Source organism: Camelus dromedarius, chromosome 3, assembly GCF_036321535.1.
Source record: "Camelus dromedarius isolate mCamDro1 chromosome 3, mCamDro1.pat, whole genome shotgun sequence".
Lineage (NCBI taxonomy): Eukaryota > Metazoa > Chordata > Mammalia > Artiodactyla > Camelidae > Camelus > Camelus dromedarius.
Genome location: NC_087438.1, coordinates 21,067,956 through 21,087,432, shown reverse-complemented (window position 1 = coordinate 21,087,432; position 19,477 = coordinate 21,067,956).

Below are 19,477 nucleotides of genomic sequence, written 5' to 3'. Positions count from 1 at the left end.
ATAACACCAGGTGATTCTATGATTTTAAGCAGAGGTACCATTACATTGACATATATGGCAGTGATGCAGTGGGTTGCTACTGTCTAAGTCTAGCGAGGATATACCATGGTAACTAAGATTTCTCCTGTCCTTTCTAGAGTCAAAATAACATGGACTTAAAATAATAACTCATCTCAGGAAAAACATACAAGAGAAGGAAATGTGAAAAATTAAATATCCTTTTGAATATTTTTCATCTTTTCTATGGTATTTTTATTTGATTTAAATTGAAAATGATTCAATGGAATAATTACACTTTTCTTTTATCATAGTAAGAGTGATTCAATAATTGCAGTGACCACAGCATATAATTAGAGAAACGTATTTTAGAAAAATTAAAAAGCAAATGTATTGAGATCCTTAGTACACTAGGGAGTGAAAGACTATAATACAGAGACCCATTCATGTGAGTCAGTCTTCACATTTATTCAAATAATAAAATTTCTTTTTTAAGTTAGAAAAATGTTGTGAAAGAACAATGAAAGACTTCCTTCAACTCTGTAATTGATTGGAATGCACAATAAGTTTTGAATATTCTTCAGCACAGAACTATATAATTATATTATTTTCAGCTTCAAAAAGTTAGTCTGATAGTTTTTGGTTAAATGAAATAAGCAGTATGATCCTCTGTATCTGACAGATAATTCAACACTCATTAATTTTTGCTGTGGAATTCACTCAGAGACACCGAGGCAGATGAATAAATACAATGAAGCATCTTTTTTTATACAGAGGTAGAAAGTCAGAAGATTTGTTACGTACTCCTACATTCTTCTCTGGTCTTCATTTGATGAAATAAAAATGAATTATTTTATATGGGGGCAACAGACGTCTAAAGGGTGACTAATTTTACTACTTCTCTTTAAACATTTGTTTCATCCAACATAAAATGGAAAAATATAGAAAACAGTAAAATGAATTAGTACTGTATCTTATCCTATGAGACATGTAATTTTTGTTGTATGATTTTGTTGATGAATATTTTAGATGAATAGTAAATGTCTAATTAACTCATACATATGATGACCTACTTTTCCCCCAAATATTTGCAATGAATTAATATCATTTATTGAATAGTGTATCCTTTCTTAACTAATTGGAAATGCCATACTTTTTGTATATAACTCATTGTTATTTATTCAGGGATCTGTTTCTGGGTTGTTTTCTGAAAGTTTGTTTTTGAACCTACATTTCACTGTGTGGATTACGTGAGTTTTCCTTGGCTGATAACCCATGAGTTTAACTCTACTCTTTATCACGTTTTTTGTTTTGGCTCTTCTCATAATATTTTTTCATGAATTTAGAACCAACATATATGATTTCATTAACACTATCCAATTTTTAAATATATTGTATTGAATTTATTAATAGAATGACCACTTTTAAATATTGTTTTCCATTCAGAAACAACATTACTGTTGACTGATTGAAGTAATTCTTGTGAACTAGAGCAAAATTTTACATTTTATCTATATATAAGTCTTGCACTTTTAATTAAGTTGATTCCTATATATTTATAATTTTCACTTGCAAATGAGATATTTCTATTAAATTTTCAGTTAGTTATTACTGATAAATGTGAAAGTTCTCATTTTTAAAAATTAATTTTGTTCCCAGGTGCCTTATTGAACTTACACAGTATAGTGGTTAGAGGTACAGACTGGGCAAGTAGGCTACTTTTGTTCAAATTCCAGATCTATCACTTTCTAGCTGTGTAATTCTAAATAAAATATTTCTCAATTTATTTATCTGTAGAACAAGAATAATAAAAGATAACTGCTTAATAGCATTGTTATTATAACCAAGTGCTAATATATACAAACCATCTGGCATATAAATTTTATTTATTATATTTAAATGAATGCCAGGCCTCTGAATTTCTAGATTAAGAGCATAAATGAATAAAAGTAGAATCATCTCTTTCTTTTAAATAACAACTAATGCTCATTATTTCCTCTCTTATTGCATTGATTTCTTGATAGGGCCCAGGAAGTGACTGTAAGTTTCTTACATATCAAAAACCACTGTTCGGGAGAAAGTATAGCTGAAGTGGTAGAGAGCATGCTTAGCATGCATGAGATCCTGGTTTCAATTCCCAGTACCTCCTCTAAAAATAAAGAAATAAACCTAATTACCTCCCCCACCAGAAAAAAAAAAAAAAACAACCACTGTTACTTGCATTTTATTTGCATATACAATAATCAATACCCAATTTGGGTAACATATGGATCTATAGTGATGATACCTCTAGACATTAGCTGCCTAAATTACCTGGGGAAATACAGTGACTGCATTCAAATATGCTCAAACTGGGCTACAGTTACAGATTCCTTCAGAAAAGCTAGACCTATGATACCAGGTGAAGTGAGTCCCTTTTATCAGAATATTCAGGACTCCTTTTTGTCTTATGTGGGAACAGACATCAGTCAAGGCATGTCTCTTAGCTTCACTTTTTAGTCTTTGGATATGCAGAAGGAACATGCAAAACACAAGTTTTAACTGAGTATTATAACCAATCACAAATTTCTAGCAAGCAACAGTCATTTTGGCTTCTGTAGTTCATTGCCTTTAAGATACACATTGGTTTTGCCATTTATCTTAGAAATTTCATTTTTTCTTATAATCAATAGCATCCTGGATTCAAAAACTATGCTATATACCTTGAACTTTTTCTCCCTTGCTTTTATTTTAATACAAACTCCAATAATGTAACTTTATTTACTCATTTTCCCCCTAAGAGGATCACATGGGACAAAGTGGGTTTTATGTTCAAATGACAGGCCTGATATTAGGATTCTTTTCAGTTTAATTCTAGGACACTTCATCTCTCTCCCCCCTAGAGTTAAATGGGAACAGATTATCTGGTGACCCCAGAGGTCATGGAAGAGTTGTTATAATCCATTTTGGTATAACAGTTCTCATTCCCTGCTGTAGGGTAGCCTGACAATTCCAGGGCAAGTTTCTGACGAGCTATGTTTAAGTGTACTGAGAGAATGTTCTTCTGGCAAGGAGGCTGAAGTCTTATAATTTACCACTTACATAGGTTTAGATTTTTAGCATGTCATAATGCATATTTCATTTGTCTTTCAGAATGCCTACTTGAATGCCTAATTTTAGAAGAGTATTTGATGATGCTTTATAGTGTAAATGACAAGCACAATCAAGTAAATCAACTTCTGGATATTCAAACATGTGGAAGGTCTTCCATGTAGGAAGAGTGTAGAATCATCAGGCGGGATATGCTCTCTCCTCTTACGTTGATGATTTTGTCAGGGTTATTGACTTTTGTGAGATTTTTTCTTATCTTGCAATTTGTTATAAATGGACAGCAATCATTATGTGCTGTAAGAAGATAGTGTGCTGTATTCTTTTAAGCAGGTGTGAGGGGCCTCAGGCTACCTGAATTTGTGATGTTGTCTGGGGAAATGAGAATAATGCAATTATACCATAATTATTGATCTATATTCACAGGAAACTTACAGTTTTAGTTACGGTAACTTTTTTACAACTTTCCATATATGGAGCAGGATCCTATTATATATCTATAAAACAAAGGTTAATCCAGAGAAGTTGATCACTGAATAATCTAGTGGTGGACTAGAGGAACCATATAGGTTATATGCTCAACACCATCTTTTCTTCTGTAGGTCTCATCACATATCTTGGTCAAGAAGCTATTTATTCCAGGTTTGCTCCAATCCTGGGTCATAATTTGAGCCTCAAAGACATGATTATTATAATTATATCAGCTTTGGAGATATCATTGGTTGGTAGGGCTGTTATTGACAGATTAAAAGTTACTCATCACCTTGACTCTTTCTTGGGTAGTGACCTATGCAATATGTGTGCATGGTTGGTAGCTGTGAGGTGTCTAGGTCTCCATCCAATTGGTATACAAACCCCAAATATCATCTGGACTATTAGGACATGTTCAGACCAAACTCAGACTGTGCCATATCACAGATGACACATATTATGATATACCTGGTCCAATGCACCTTGGCCCAGGTTTTTACCAAAATAATGCTTTTTTGTCTATTGTTTTTAAGAGAATGAAGGATCAAGGACAAGTAGACTATACTAGAGAGATTATTACCTGGTTTGAGCAGTGCCATTCAAGAAATTTCTTATGACTGCCAGACCAATAGTATGAGACCACCAAAGGACTTAGCAGAAAGTAGATAGAATCCCTTTGTGTATTGGTTATCGTGCAACCTGCCCTAATCAACTGGTGATTGCAACTAAGACATGAATCAACCAAACCCTCTTCTTATCACGTTTCTAAAAATGTTTTGGTTAGACTCACTATTCATCTTCTAGTGTTCTAAGAAGCAAAGCTATACTGTGCTTGTTGATGTAAGCTAGAGGAATAAGAACTTCAATAGTTATAAGAGATGCTTTCAGGATGTTATCTAATATTAATGCTAGAGCTATGGTAAAAGAAGTTTTTCAACTGATAAAAAACGATGCAACTGAGGGTAAATTATTATTCATTGAACCATACCTATAAGATTTTGCCCAACAGTTCCCACAAGCCTCAGTTTCACATAAAAGGTAACATCCACAGGAAATCTTTGAAGTCCACTTTCGATAGACCACAAAGTACAGTAGCCATTATAAATTGTGTTAGACTGTTTCATCCTTCCATTTTTGTTTTCCCAACATAACCAGATCACTCCTGAGGGGGAACCATACAATTTTGACCCTCCTTAATTGTCAGAAATTGGGCTGGTTCCTTTATTGAATGGAACCATGTGCACAAGATCTGAAGCATTCATCTTCAGCATTGCTTGGCCAATAATAAACAAATGTTCCAGCAGCTACTCAGTACTTTTTTTGTTTCAAATGGACAATTAGAGAAGAAATCCACATGAAATTTTAACCTATGCTCTTTTTCTGATATCTGTTATTTATTTTTTGGTCTCTGTGTTAGCCCCCTCATTTTTTTAATCTTTGGCTCCAAGATGACTAATCTGAGGTTACTCCCAAATCCTCCATGTGTCCAAAGTAATTTTTGATCTGACTAAAGATTTTCTGATACAATTTATGGTAATTATTTCATGGTCATATTTCATTTTTACCTAGCAGTGTATCCGCCCATAGTAGATGTTCAAAAATATTTACTGAATTGAATTAATCAGCAATCAACTGATTGCTAACAAAGGGCTTCCTATAATTTAGCAGGAAGAATTACATAGATAGGTATCTTTTAAAAACAATGTGTTTCATTTATACATTTTCTAATCTATTCAGTTTTATTACTGAGTCAGGTATTGTTTATCTCAACTTTGAATTTGGGGTCTTAGCAAAATTAGTATTTTTTCTCTTTCTAATTAACATTTCACTCAGCCTTTTCATCATAGAATGCCCAGAAATGCTTTGGCATTCAAGAAACCTTTAGGCTAGACATGATTTTATTTCTTATAGATATCTACAACTTGTTCCTGACTCCAAACATGTATTGGTTCTAGAGGAAATACTGAACATGAGAAAGGAATTTTGGCTACCCCAATAAAAGATCTGCTTTTCAAATGACTTGAATAATTTTTGAAGAGAATCACACCAGTGTCTAGTATACCAAAACGTTAGGTTTAACTGAAGATAATACCTTTTCCATTACATATTCTATTATGAACCTACTCAGTGGCAGCCTCTTGTGTTGTGCATTCTTTGATCAAATGTTACCAATTAAGATATATCTATGAACAAATTATATTAAAAGATTATTGAGGAATTATGTAAACTACAGTTTTCCAAAAAGGCAGAACTCTCCTCACTATATCTGATAGATAGATAGATAGATAGATAGATAGATAGATAGATAGATAGATAGATAGATAGATAAATCCTCCACTCATTTTCCATTTTGAAAAAAAAAGTCTATCCATATCACATTGAGATCCCAGAGGAATTTTTTATGTGTCTTTCCTGAAGATGTTACTAACATCAGGGAGGATAGATAACCAATCCCCCTGGGATCTCACTGTAATATTGGCAGACTTCCAGAAGTATAGAGGGCACAAAGCAATACATTATATTCCCTGTATTTCCTGTGGATAGTCTGTGTTTATAGATATAGAGATAGAGAATTTTTTCTTTAAATACTGTCTACTGTTTATAATCATATTTAAATTTATCTCTTCTCCAACTCAAGCAGTGAGATATATTCAAATATAGTCTAACAAACACTTCTATAAATGATCTCAATTACTTATGTAATGAACTGGTTACATTATAGATAAGAGAGTCCCTGTTAACTGCTTATTCATATTAGATGACTTAGTAAAGGTCACAAATGGATCCAAAACACTGTTGGGCAGCTTGGTGAATGTACAAGACACTTCTGTGTAGTTCACAGGTCAAAGAGAAGTGGCCAGATGAGATGCCTGGAGGCATGGAGTGCCTTCTGTTGTCTTTGCTGACACTGGAATCTAACTCAGTCAAGAAAGTAATTTACCAGATGCATGACCTCAGGATAGAACACAGATCTAATTGTCACCACATTCAAAGATAATGCTAATGTCACTCAAGTGGGAATAGTTTCAGCACTCATTTCTACTAAAAGGTGAATTGTGTTTGTTGACTCATTTTGAAAAAAAAATTATTAGGTTTTCCTGCAGCATTTTTAGTATTAAATAGTAATTTTCAACTACTTCAGCCTCCATTTCAGTTCTGTGGGAGTAACAACTAATGCAGTCTAAAAGAGTATACAGATAATGCTGCTAATATGGCAGGGTGACAGGATAGGGATCTGTGACACAGGACAGCAATATCAAGGATAGTAATGCTTGATATTAAGGAATATTAGCCCACAGTTTATTTTTCCAGTCATGTAGAAGGTTACAGTGTTGAAATTGGTCTATTGTTTTGGTTCCTTAAATCTGACTTTGGTGGGTACACTGAGGCAAATCAACTACCATTAATTTATTATTGAATAGATGTCAAAAATATTATGTCACTGTTTTAGAAATATAATTACATTATTTTGTAATAATGCTTGTAATCTTGTAATCTTGCTCTTCTGGTTGGTTGTACAGGCATATATAAGTAATCATCATTCCTGCTTCCCAATGAGTGATGATGTAGGAATGAAAACTATTATCATCTCCACTTTTGTATATGAAGAAATAGAGACTCACCCTAATCTATAATTAAAAATTTTCCCAACTCAGCATCACATTAAGCCTGATCCCTAAAATGTCCTGCAGCCTCTCTAACACCAACATAAGGGGATGAGTGATAATTGAGAGGTCAAAGTAGAAAAAATCTTTACTGTTAACCTATTGTAAATAAAATAAATAAGTTTGAAAGATTTGTAAAATTGGATGGACATGTGAACACACTGTAAGAGCCCTTCCAAGGCTTTGGAAAGGAGCTATAAAAGTGAGGATTGCTGAAGCATATACTTTATTAGTTTCACAGTAAATTCACCTTTAGTTAACATTGTGTTAGTAAGACCTGCATTGTGGAAGAATTGCGAAATGTTGTGATGAAAAAACTTTTCTTTCTCTCACATTTGTTAAATATAAATTCGCCAGGATATCCTTTTAAAACAAGGCTGTAGATGGTCTATGCTCAAGATTTTAGGAAACTAATCCAAGCATATTGACAATATAAAAAATTTCTTAATTTCCTATGTACCATACTCATTGCACACCTCCAGAAAGCTAATTCTTAGCTGTCTCTGTGATCTGATTGGTGATCTATATGATATCATATCATTTTCAAATTTTTATCCTGTAACTTTGTTTTCTATCTATATTTTAATTGTAGTAGTCAAGACTACTCAGAGATATGAAAAAGCATAAATTTTAATAAAACTCCTACTTGGTCAAGGGGACAGAGATTTTGAGTAAAAGAAAAAGTTTCATTTTTGAGAGGTAATATTTGACCCTACACCGTTACATTCTAGTCATTAGTGAAACATCTTATACTTACTTTTAAAAGATCATTCATCTGAATTATATATTTCATTACATTATGCAGGGACTAGCACATCCTCATACTTAAGACAGAATAAGGTGAACACAGAGAAAATGAATTTATTCGAGCTTAAATTTGTTAATTAAACCTTAAAATCTAGATATTTCTGTAAGTGTCATGAAATAAATTATTTTATCATTCTGCAAGTATGACCCCACTTTGACAAAAATAAATCAAGGTTCCTAAATTGCTAACCAAACATTGTAACTTAGTATCTGCCACACATACAGGTTTTGAAGTTTGAAAATAGTCTGAACTATGATTTTTTAAAATGTTTTAACTATTGATTTGTGAACATCGTTTGGATATTTCTACCTAAATTATTCTTGCCTAAGAGTATGTCTGTCTTCTGAATATCCACAAGTGAGATTTTATTTATTTATTTTCAAGAACAAACGATTGCTTCTGAATGGCAAATTGGTTTGTCAAAACACTGTCATTTCTCAGTCATCTATTACAAGAACTGTTCTACCTCAACCTGCTCAGAGATTTTAAACAGACTTCATATCCTTACATTTCCATGGGATATTTAATTTATATGATATGCTTGATAAGATTTTTCCCCAGTTACAAACATTTCTGGATGGATATTACATGCTTACTAAATATGAGGATCAGGAAAAAAACCCCAAAACACATTTTAGAAAACTATTTACCCTAGACATTTGAAAAGTGATACGAAAGAAAACCTTTAAGCTGGGAAAGTTAAACCAAGTAGGTCTAATACATTTTATAATAAGAATGAAGATTATACTTGCTCAAAATATGAAATCCATCATTATTTTAGCCACATAAAAGATACTTTCAGTCTGGAAGTTTTGGTTTCTATAAAGGCAGAGAAGCATCTATCACACTAATCTTACCTCAAATAATCATTGTAAACTCCAGACAAATTATTATGAACAACAGACTGAAATCCTTACAGAGGCTTTTGTTAGAATGAACGACAGATTAGAATCAGGCAGAGTGGAATTAGACCCTTGAAAGAAGGGTATCATACTGGGTGAGATTTATGTTATATCCTGTGCTTTGAGAGCACCCCACAGTTTCTGTGGTATAAGGTGTCTAGAAATCAAGCAGAAATGTGCAGTCTTTGAAGAGTCAGGAGTTAGAGGATGATGTTTGAGAACACTAAATTGGAGAGAAGTTGAGAAGACATAATCCAGAAATATAAAAGCACAGAGGGACAATCTCCACAACCTTTATTTAAACTCCTTTCAAATCTGTGGCTGATCCAAAAATTGTTCATTAACAAGCCAGTCTTCAAAGAATCAAGGGGAGAAGGAACCACTGCAAAGCTGAAAGAGTTGACCAGAAATTTCAGCTCCTGCCTACTTCATTGGCTTGTGGAGTTCAAGTCCCATCGAGTTAAAGAAGAGCGACAAACCCTTATCATAAGTATTTACTATGTTCTGGGCCATAAAACAATCTTAATAAATTTAAAAAGACTGAAGTCATATTGAATACATTTTCTGTCTGCAATGAAATTAAAACAGAACTGAGTAAGTTACCTCACAATAATCAAATATTTGCAAATTATAAAAAATTTCTAAATAAACCACGACATGAGAAGAAACCACAAAGGAAAAAAGACAATATTTTTAAACTACATAAAAATGAACACACGGCATATCTAAATTTGTGGAATGTTGCAAGAGAACCCTTACAGAGTATGTCTTTAAATATTTATTTTAGAAAAGAAGTGTCTAAAAATTAAGGTTCTGATAGTATACCTAAAGAAGTTAGAAAACAAAAGCAACTAAACTCAAAAAAATAAAAGAAAATCGTGTGCTGTACACTAGAAATTGACACATTGTAACTGACTATACTTCAATAAAAATAAGTAAAAAATAAAAATAATTAATAAACAGTTAAACAATTAAAAATGGAGGAAATCAATTAAACAGAAAAATAAATACAATAGAGTAAACAAATTAAAAAGTGGATCTTTAAAATTAAGAAAATTAATAGATCTTTAGTTATGTCAGCCAATAAATAGATAACACCAATGTTCAGGAATTATAGGGAGAGTATCATCATGGAGTCTGCAGATATTATTGTAACAAGGGAATATTATGTGTAGCTAATGACAATGAATTCAACAATTCAGATGAAACAGACTAATTCCTTGAAAGGTACAACTTGCCAAAACTTGGATGAGATAATTAGAATATGTGAACAGTCATATAGTTATTAAAGAAATTGAAGGTATTATCAAAAACCTTTCCACGAAAATACTCCAGGAAAAATTTATTTTGCTTTTTGATTCTATCAGACCCAAAATTTAAAGAAGAAATAATGCCTATATAATATAAGCTCTTTCATAAAATACAAAAGAAAAAAATACTTATCAAATTATTTTATAAGGCTAGCATATCTCTGATACCATCTCTGATACAAAAACCTGGCAATGCATATTACAAGAGAAGAACAGATTAATTACAGAAGAAAACAAAGACACAAACCTTTGAGACTCTACGGTAGGCAAAGAAAAAATAAAATTATAAATTAGACCTTCATTTTTAAAAATATATCTTTAAAAGACAGGCAATACTATAATATGAAAAAGTAAACCACAGGCTGACAGAAAATCTAATACACATACCTGATCAAGGATTTCAAACCAGAATCAATATAGAATTCATACAACTCAATGATAAGAATGCAAAAACAACAACAACAACAACGACCAAAACACCCAAACAACTAAAACACAGGCAAAATATTTGAACAGATAATGTATAAAAGGAGAGATTCTAAATGGAATACAAGCCCATGAAATGATGCCTAATATTATTAAGCTGATGGAAGTATAAGTTAAAGAGTCATTTTGGAAAACAGTTTGGCAGGTTTTTATAAAGTTACACTTATCATTTGATTCAGAAACTCTCCTATACATTTACTCAAGAGAAAGGAAAATTCTCTCTCTGCACAGAGGCTTCTCTGTGAAATTTATAGTGGCTGTACCTAAAACACCCAAAAGTGGGGGAAAAATAAACCAACGTTCATTAATACATGAATGAGCAAAAAAAATGTGAAATATTGTTCTACAATATAAAGGAATCAACTACTATCACATGTGAAATATGAATTAATCTCAAATCATTATGCTGAGTGAAAGAGCCAGGCACGGAAAAATACACCCTCTCTGATTCCATGTATGTGACGTCCCATGACAATAAAAGTGGCTATGGTGCTGGCAATCAAAAGAGTGATTAACTGTGTTGGGATGTGGCTTATTGTCAATAAAAGAATTGTGAGAGAACTTTTTGGGGTAAAGAAAATGTATTTCCTAATTGGGGTGCTGGTTGCATTGATTTATATATTTGTCAAAGCTCATCAAACTATATATTAAAAATGTGCATTTTACTTTATGTAAACTTATACATAAACATTCAAAGAACGTAGTTCATTATTTCTTTTTTACCACAAAAGACATGCAAGGAGAAATCTAGATAATCACAAACAGATAAAGTTTTAAGTCTATGTGTGTGCTATGAGGAAGGAAGTGCTATTCATAAACTGTAATATTACCGCACAAGTATGTGGCATTAATTACACTTCTGTGTGAAAACATTTCAGAGAAATGAAGGCCAATGTTGATATTGATAAAAAAAAAAAAAAAAAAACTTGTCTCTATAGTTTTCTCTCCTCCAAAAGAACTATTTATATTAGTGGATGATCTACAGTTCACCTGTGTTTTGAAATTTCCTCATATTTGCTATGTAAAAGTAAATCAGAGTGTTAATGTACTAATGCTGTAGGATCTTGATGTAATTTGGGAAATAATAGGTAGGTAGTTGGCACGTTATTTAAAAGTTTGCCTAAGTTTTTTAATGTGGAGTTTTCAAAAAAATACTAGATTTCCAGTAGCTGCATTGTCAAAAGAAAAGTAGGATCAATACAATTTAACTATCCATTCTTTGAAACAGACTCACTCTCCACATAGGCCAATCAATGTGTTTCTGTAAGGTCTCAGGGAAAACGTTCTGAAAGCTACCCAACAGTATCCCTACATAAATATATGGAAAGACATATTTGATGAGAGAATGACTATTTGAACTTAAGGTTCAAGTAGTCAATAAATATTAGAAGTGTTTTTATTTTTTTCCAGAGTTTCGTAGGCAGAACTGTGTCCTTGGATGGTTGAAAAGTGCTGCGAGAATGTAAGGCCAAAGAATAGTTTCTGAGATTGAATCCTATCATATATCTTATCCATTGCCTACTCTCACAGGGCTTAACACAAGAACCAGAAGTATTTATTCCTGTTCACCAAGGTGGAAATCACAAGCAATGACAGCCCACACTCTATCAGGAATTCTCAACTGCAAAGATGCGCTCTTAGTCAATAACTACCAAATCAATGAGGTGTGTGCCAGAAACATCAGAGGCAACAAATTGTTAAGTCCAAGGAAAAATGATTGAAAATAAGTTCAATGAATTTGTTCAGAGATTTAAATTAGGGTGTCACATCCACAAAGTAAAGAATTGGCAGTTAAGAGAATTTATTGAAGATCTTGGAAATGAAAAATATAATTGCTTATATTTAAAAATATCAATAGTTGGGTTAAGTAGTAGAATGCATAGAGCTGAACAAAAATTAATGATGTGAAAAATTAGAGGAAGGAATTTTCCCAGAACACAGCACACTGGGATAAAAGGGAAAGTAAATAGGGAAAGAAAAGAGAGGTGAATATTAGATACAGAGGTGCTAACCTCTCTCTGGCAGAGTTTCAGAGAATAAAGATAAAGATAGTGATGCAATTACTGAAGACATGAAAGCTGAGGGCTTTATACAATGAAAGGAAGATGGGATCATCAGATTATAAGACCAAACTGAACACCAATTAGGTTAAAAAAAAGACACATTTCTAAACATTCAGATTTTTTTTTTCAAGACAGGAAGAAAATCCTAAAAGCTGGCAGTGTAAAGGCATAAATTACCTCCAGAGCAGAAATAAGACTGAATTTGGAATTAGTATCATCAGTATTTGAATTAGAAAAGTAGAAAGCATCTTTGAAAAAATATTTTAAAAAAGAAATTTGATTTTGTAAATTCCATCTCCAGAGAAACTTTTGCACTCACAATTTGAATGATTAATAAAATTCTAAGTAAAATATTTGGCAATTTTATCTACACCAGACTCTCTCTCTGAAAAACTCTGGAAAATGTATTCCATTGAGGATGAACAGGAGATGAATCCAGAAGGAAGAAAGTAAGCAATACTAAGCAAAAATAATGAACTAATTTCCATACAAATAAGCATTTTAAAGAACACATGTTTTTATACTAGTCTAGAAGCAAAGTATGGAAAGTATGGTGGTGGGGAGAGTAGAAGGAGGTAGAATTTTAGTAAGTTCCTGCCTTGAGGGGATAGTGTTCATATGTTCTTAAAAGTGTATTAGCATGATTGGGCTTGACAGATGCAAACTACAATGGCTTAAACAAGGATGATATTTATTTTTCTCACATGACGGTCTCCAGTTAGACAATTCAGGGCTGTTGTGATGGCTCTGCTCTACTACTTCCCTGGGAGCTAATTTCCTTCTTTTAACCCCACCTCCTACCAGCATTTCCAATTGACCTCATGTCTTAAAGTGTTTGTTCTAGTCCCAAATATCCCCTTATAATCCATCCAGCAAGAATTAGAAAAGGGAAAAAAAAGGGATGGAGGCATAGGGTACTTGCCAGCTGTCTTTTAGTGAAGCTGACACAAGATGCTTTGGCTTCATTATCTCTGGTAAGACTTTAGTCTGAGCAACACAGACCTGTCTTGTGGTCTTTGGGTAGCTATTTACCCTCCTAAAAATCAGAGGGTACATTACTAAGGAAGAGAAGGATGGTTATCACAGAACCAACCACTCTCTCTACCATACTGAAAATGCCAAGCAAGATAGGAAAAAATAGAATAAAATAAACATAATTAATCCAATGGGAGACCTGAAGACAGACACAGGGAACAACAACAACAAAAAGCATGATAAATAAAAAACACAGACTATGAAATTGTCCTCATGGACGTAGAATCTAAGTTTTTTTTTAAACATTACTCTTTTTTTCCTTCAGCATTAAGCATTGTTTATTTTCCCCTATTTATATCTCCCCATAAATTCTGGGACTATATTTTCAATTCTCCCTATTAAACTGTGATCAGTTTGGGATTGGTATTAATATTTTATTCTTCTTATCATTTCCTTAACATAGTAGGCACCCAAAAAACATTTGTTTAATGATTATTAGAACAGGTAAGTGTCTGAGACATTGGGCTTATGAAGGGCAGCTCACTGATTACATAGAATCCACAGAGAAGGGGCCATGCTGTTTAAGCTGCTTTAGCATCAATAATGCCTGTTCCTCAAAGAACAAATTTTAAAAATGTGTATTCCAGTGGGTAAGTCAGTTCTTTGATCTAGATTATAAAGTAGATGCTGGCCACAGATAGGAACAAAAGCTGTTGCATTCTTTGTCTTCAGGAATATAGATACACCACTGATGTTTTCCTAATGTACCCTAATCCTAGGAGTTCATGGCTTTTCTCATTAAATATTGCAAATACAATTTAATTTTTTCTTGAAGAGGGAGTTATATAATTTTAGAGGAAAAATGAGGAATAGGCTTTTGAATAAATATAATTTCTAGTGAATTAAATAAAACTAATGAATGATGAAATTGCTCTGCACATTTTTAGTAAATCCCTATAATGCGTACATGTTTATGTGAGTGAATGTGTGTGTGTGTGCATATAAGTGTATGTGCGTGTGGGTGTGCATGTTTCCAAGTAAATATAATTTCTGCTTTGGAGAAAAAAAAATCCCAGATTTTTGTGAATAAATAAATGCTTACACATACATGTTTCTGGCAGGGTAGTAATAAGGTATTTCTAATAAACACAAGGTATATTCTCCAGTAATACTGTTGAAGGTACTTCAGATGCTGGTTTCAATTAGGAAAGATACTTCCAGGAAGCCTTATTGCTGTCTGGAACATATAAAAACTCCAAAAGTATAAAGGATAAGGCAGCCTAGGCGCATTGATAGAAAGTTCAAGTAGTTACAGCACACAGGAAATAGAAGAAAAATGAAAAACATAAGGTTTGTAAAGGAGGTTATGAGTTTGTCATGATTTTGGCAGTCATTTCAAGAGTGAATGTATCTTTCAAACTCAATGAACTGTACAGTTTAAATGGAACAGTTTATTGTTCTTTAATTATTCCTCAATAATGTTTAAAAAAAAGTAAAATAACTTCTTACTACTCCACCAAAAACCTTTCCTTGGATTACATAATAAAATCATGGAAAAACTAGAGACTTCCCACTTACAACAACTGAGACATGTCAAAATGCATGCAGAAAAAGCCCTTTTAAAGGGGGACCTCCCAGGCTAAATTGGTACAATTTAAGCATCAAAGTAAATAATGATTGCAATAGATTAAATTCTATTGAATAAAATAGGAATTGAGGATTCCATATTGAAATAAATTAATATTTATGGCTAGGGCTGTCATAACAAAGGATTATACACTGGGTGGCTTAAATGAAAGCAGTTTACTTTCTCAAAATTCTGGAAGCTAGGAGTTCAAGGTTAACGTGTCAGGAAGGTTGGTTTCTTCTGAAGCCTCTCTCCTTAGCTTGTAGATGATTAGATGATAGTCTTCTCCTTGGGTCTTCACATGGCCTTCCCTTTATGCAATCTCTGCGTACTAACCTCCTCTTATAAAGACACCAGTAATATTCAATTAGGACTCACGTAAACAATCTCACTTCAACTTGATTACCTCTTTAAAGACCCCATCAACAAATGCAGCCACATTAAAAGATATTGAAGGCTAGAACTTCAACATATGAATTTGGAAGAACACATTTCAGCCCATAACAAATAAGGAAGGCTCTTTAGCGGAATGCCAATTGAAAGAAAAAAGTATAAACAATAACAGAAGTAGAAAATCTCCATTTCACCTATGAGGGTGATTACTGATTTAGATGGTAGTTGTCAATGGAGGCTAAGGTTGGTGGGTGGAGATCTGATGAGAAACTGAGGAACAACATATTGGCTTAATCCCAGAATATTTCTTCACAAAAACAGTATTCAGTTGCAAAAGGAGAAATGGTGTCATTTTAGTGAAAAAGTCTGGAAAACACCAATATGTCCAGGTGGTCAGGATTAACAGGATTGGACAGGTCAAGGGTGACCACAGACGTGATGTGCTGAGAAGAACGTATCATTCTGGTGATATTCTTGCAAGTAAAGCATAGCCTAGTCAGGTCTCTGGTCATTAGGAAACACTGGATGGATCTAGCTTGAGAGGCTTGATACAGAGGATAGGCCTGTACTCTTTAAGATAATGGGGAACATTAAAGTGAGAAAAAAACTGAAAGACAATTCCATTTTGGGGAAAGAAGAATGACAACTAAATGCAACTTGTGTTCTTGGATACCTTGTTGGGACTAGTGGTAATATATACATCAATGCTGTGGATTGGATTGTTGTGTGTATCAATGTTCATTTCCTCAATTGGAAAATTATATGGGATTATTAGGAAACTGTTGCTGTTTTGGAGGAAAAAACTAAAATATTAAAGCTAACTCTCAAAAGATTCAGAAAAAGAACAACTGATGATATTGTATGTGTATGTATTCTCTCTGTGTATGTTTGTATATGAAATGTAATGAAAACTTGAGAAACAGTGAACAAAGGTATGGAAAAATCTTTGCATTGTATTGTATTTACACATTTTTTTGTATACTTTTTTACAGCTTTAACAATAAAACTTCTTACTGATTTTGATAAAACTTCTTACTTCTTACTGTAATTTTCTTACTGATTTTGCCACAAATTCATCAATAATCAAAGGAAATTTTGTTTCAATATATTCTTCTTAGCTTACTTAAAGCAATTTAGTAACTTCAAGATTCTGCCCAGTTTCCTCTTAATTAGATTAATTGCACTGAAGTTAAATCCATTTCATAAATTGTTCATTAAAATTTAGGGATAATCATATAATCATCCAAGCTGATGAGTGGTCAGTAGATCTTGGCTTACAACTGAAGGAAAGACCATCATAGTTTCAAATAGGTGTAACAAATTCATTAGAAAAAGTACCAGAGCTCCTGATTGTTTTTAATGGAATCATGTCTGTACTTGGAAATGGATAGGATTCTTTTAGTTTCAGCTACTAAACTAATAATGATGTATGCATCCCATTAATCCACAACTACAAAGGATTCACTCTAACAAGTTAAGACAAGTAATAGTTTGGGCACCTTAATCTGATTATAAAACATTTTTTAAAGGTAGATCAAATAATGATCCTTGTTCCTGGAAAGAAAATTCTTAGTAGTATTGTATCTTCCTTTTTATGTGAATTCAGAAGGCTTGCCTTTGACAGATTAAAATAAGATATGTAAATTCTACCAAATGTTCAAATCAAGGTTGTAAGCTGGTCTGGTTTTCTAAAGAATTAGTTTGAGTTCTATTTATGAAATAGTGATGAAGTAACAATTATTAAATTTGTAACTTCAGTATTTATTGTTGATGTTATGTTACTAACAGAATGGGAATAATTTTAGAAATGAAAAGATTGCTAAAATGTCTAAAAATTAGACCAAAAATCAGTGATAATTATTTCTTTGCTTTCCTGTGTATCAAGATTGTTTTCACCTTCTCATCTTCTGTAAGATCAGGGAAAACTACTGATTGAAAAAAATTTTTATTTGAGATATCTGTTTATAGATGGTTTCTTATAAAATTATTATTGTTATACTCAGAATATCACAATCTGCACAGATTATAGAACAAAAAATAAACATTTCACTGATTTCTCATCCATTTGACATTCACGATGAGGCAGGCTATCTGCTGTCATTGTTGTTATTGTTGTTCTTCCTGGATTTATCCCATCAAGTTTCCACTATGACAGAGGAGGTATTCAGTATTATTACTCTAATTTTAAAATTGGGGAAACAGAGGATCAGAGAGATCATGCAGCATGGATAAAGGCACACAGCAAGAAGTGAGGAGGAAGCTAGAATTAACTTCACATAACTTAATATGTAATTTTAACAATTTTGATTGGTTTCATTACTTCAAAAGTTTAGGAACCTTTATTCATTAAATGGAAAACACCTTATTGATTAATTTGGTTTTTTTATTTAAATATTTTTTAGGTATTCCTAAAAGTAGAACTAGAGAAATCTTGTTAATCTTTGTAATGTCAAAGAATAATCAATCTTTTCATTTTTGTAAGTGGCAATTTTATTAATATTAACCATGTCCTAAAAATCTAAAGTTAAATACTATTAGGCCATTTATTTCCTATCATTATGGTTCAGTTTGAAAATAAATATGGGAAATGAAATATATGCTTTTAACACATGCAAAGTATTATAAAATATAACACCCATGTATTTTCTATGAGAACTGATTCTCCCCCAAACCATAATTGATTAATCCATATTCACCTAACCATTAATTATGTTACTGTTTTTGAAATGCAAAACATATACAAGAAGGAACACAATCACAAGTGAGAACTAGAAGTCTCTCCTACATTCTCTGAATCCCTTCCTCCTTCTCCAAAGGTGGCTCTCAAATTCAAACTTGTAGCTTATATCAGCTTTACCTGTTTTGGGAATAAATATAATGATAGACTTTATATTCTACTGAGTCTAGTTAATTTCACTCAGTGTTTATGAGAGTTATCAACTTTAAAGGTTTGAAATCAATCAATGCAATTCACTTAACAATATAATGGGGCAATAAACAAGTGATTTAGGAAAACATTTGACAAAAATCAAACAATAATTCATGATAAAAATTTAGCAAACTGGCATTAGAAAGAACCCTTAGTTAAAATACACAGAGATTTCACAATTTTATAACAAATCTTTCCTTTCAAAACTAATACCACATATAATGTTAAGTAATAAGTTGTTAAGTTGATTCAGTATCATCACTGTTATGTTATATTGCTATATTTTTAAGTGGTGAACTTGATACATTTTAATTGCCATTTTAATGTAATTTATTTAAGAGACAATTTATAGTTTCTTAATATTATTTAAAGAGTGTGTAGTTTCCTGTGATTACCATAACAACTTACCACACACTGGGTGGTTTATAACACAAATTTCTTATAACAAAGAATTTCTTATAACAAAAATCTTCAGAAAGTTCTGGAGGCTAGGAGTTTGAAATCAAGGTATTGACAGGGCAGTGCTCACTCTTTAGGCTCTAAGGAAGTCTCCTTCCTTTTCCTAGCTTCGGGTGGTTTCTGGCAATTCTTGCAATCCCTTAGCTTGGAGACACATCACTCCAATTTCTGGCTCTGCTGTCTGCCTTTTTCCCTTAGACTATCTCTATCTTCACTTGATCTTCCTATAAGGGCACCAGTCATATCCTAATCCAATGTGAACTCATATAAACTTGGCTAACTATATCTGCAAAGACGCTGATTCC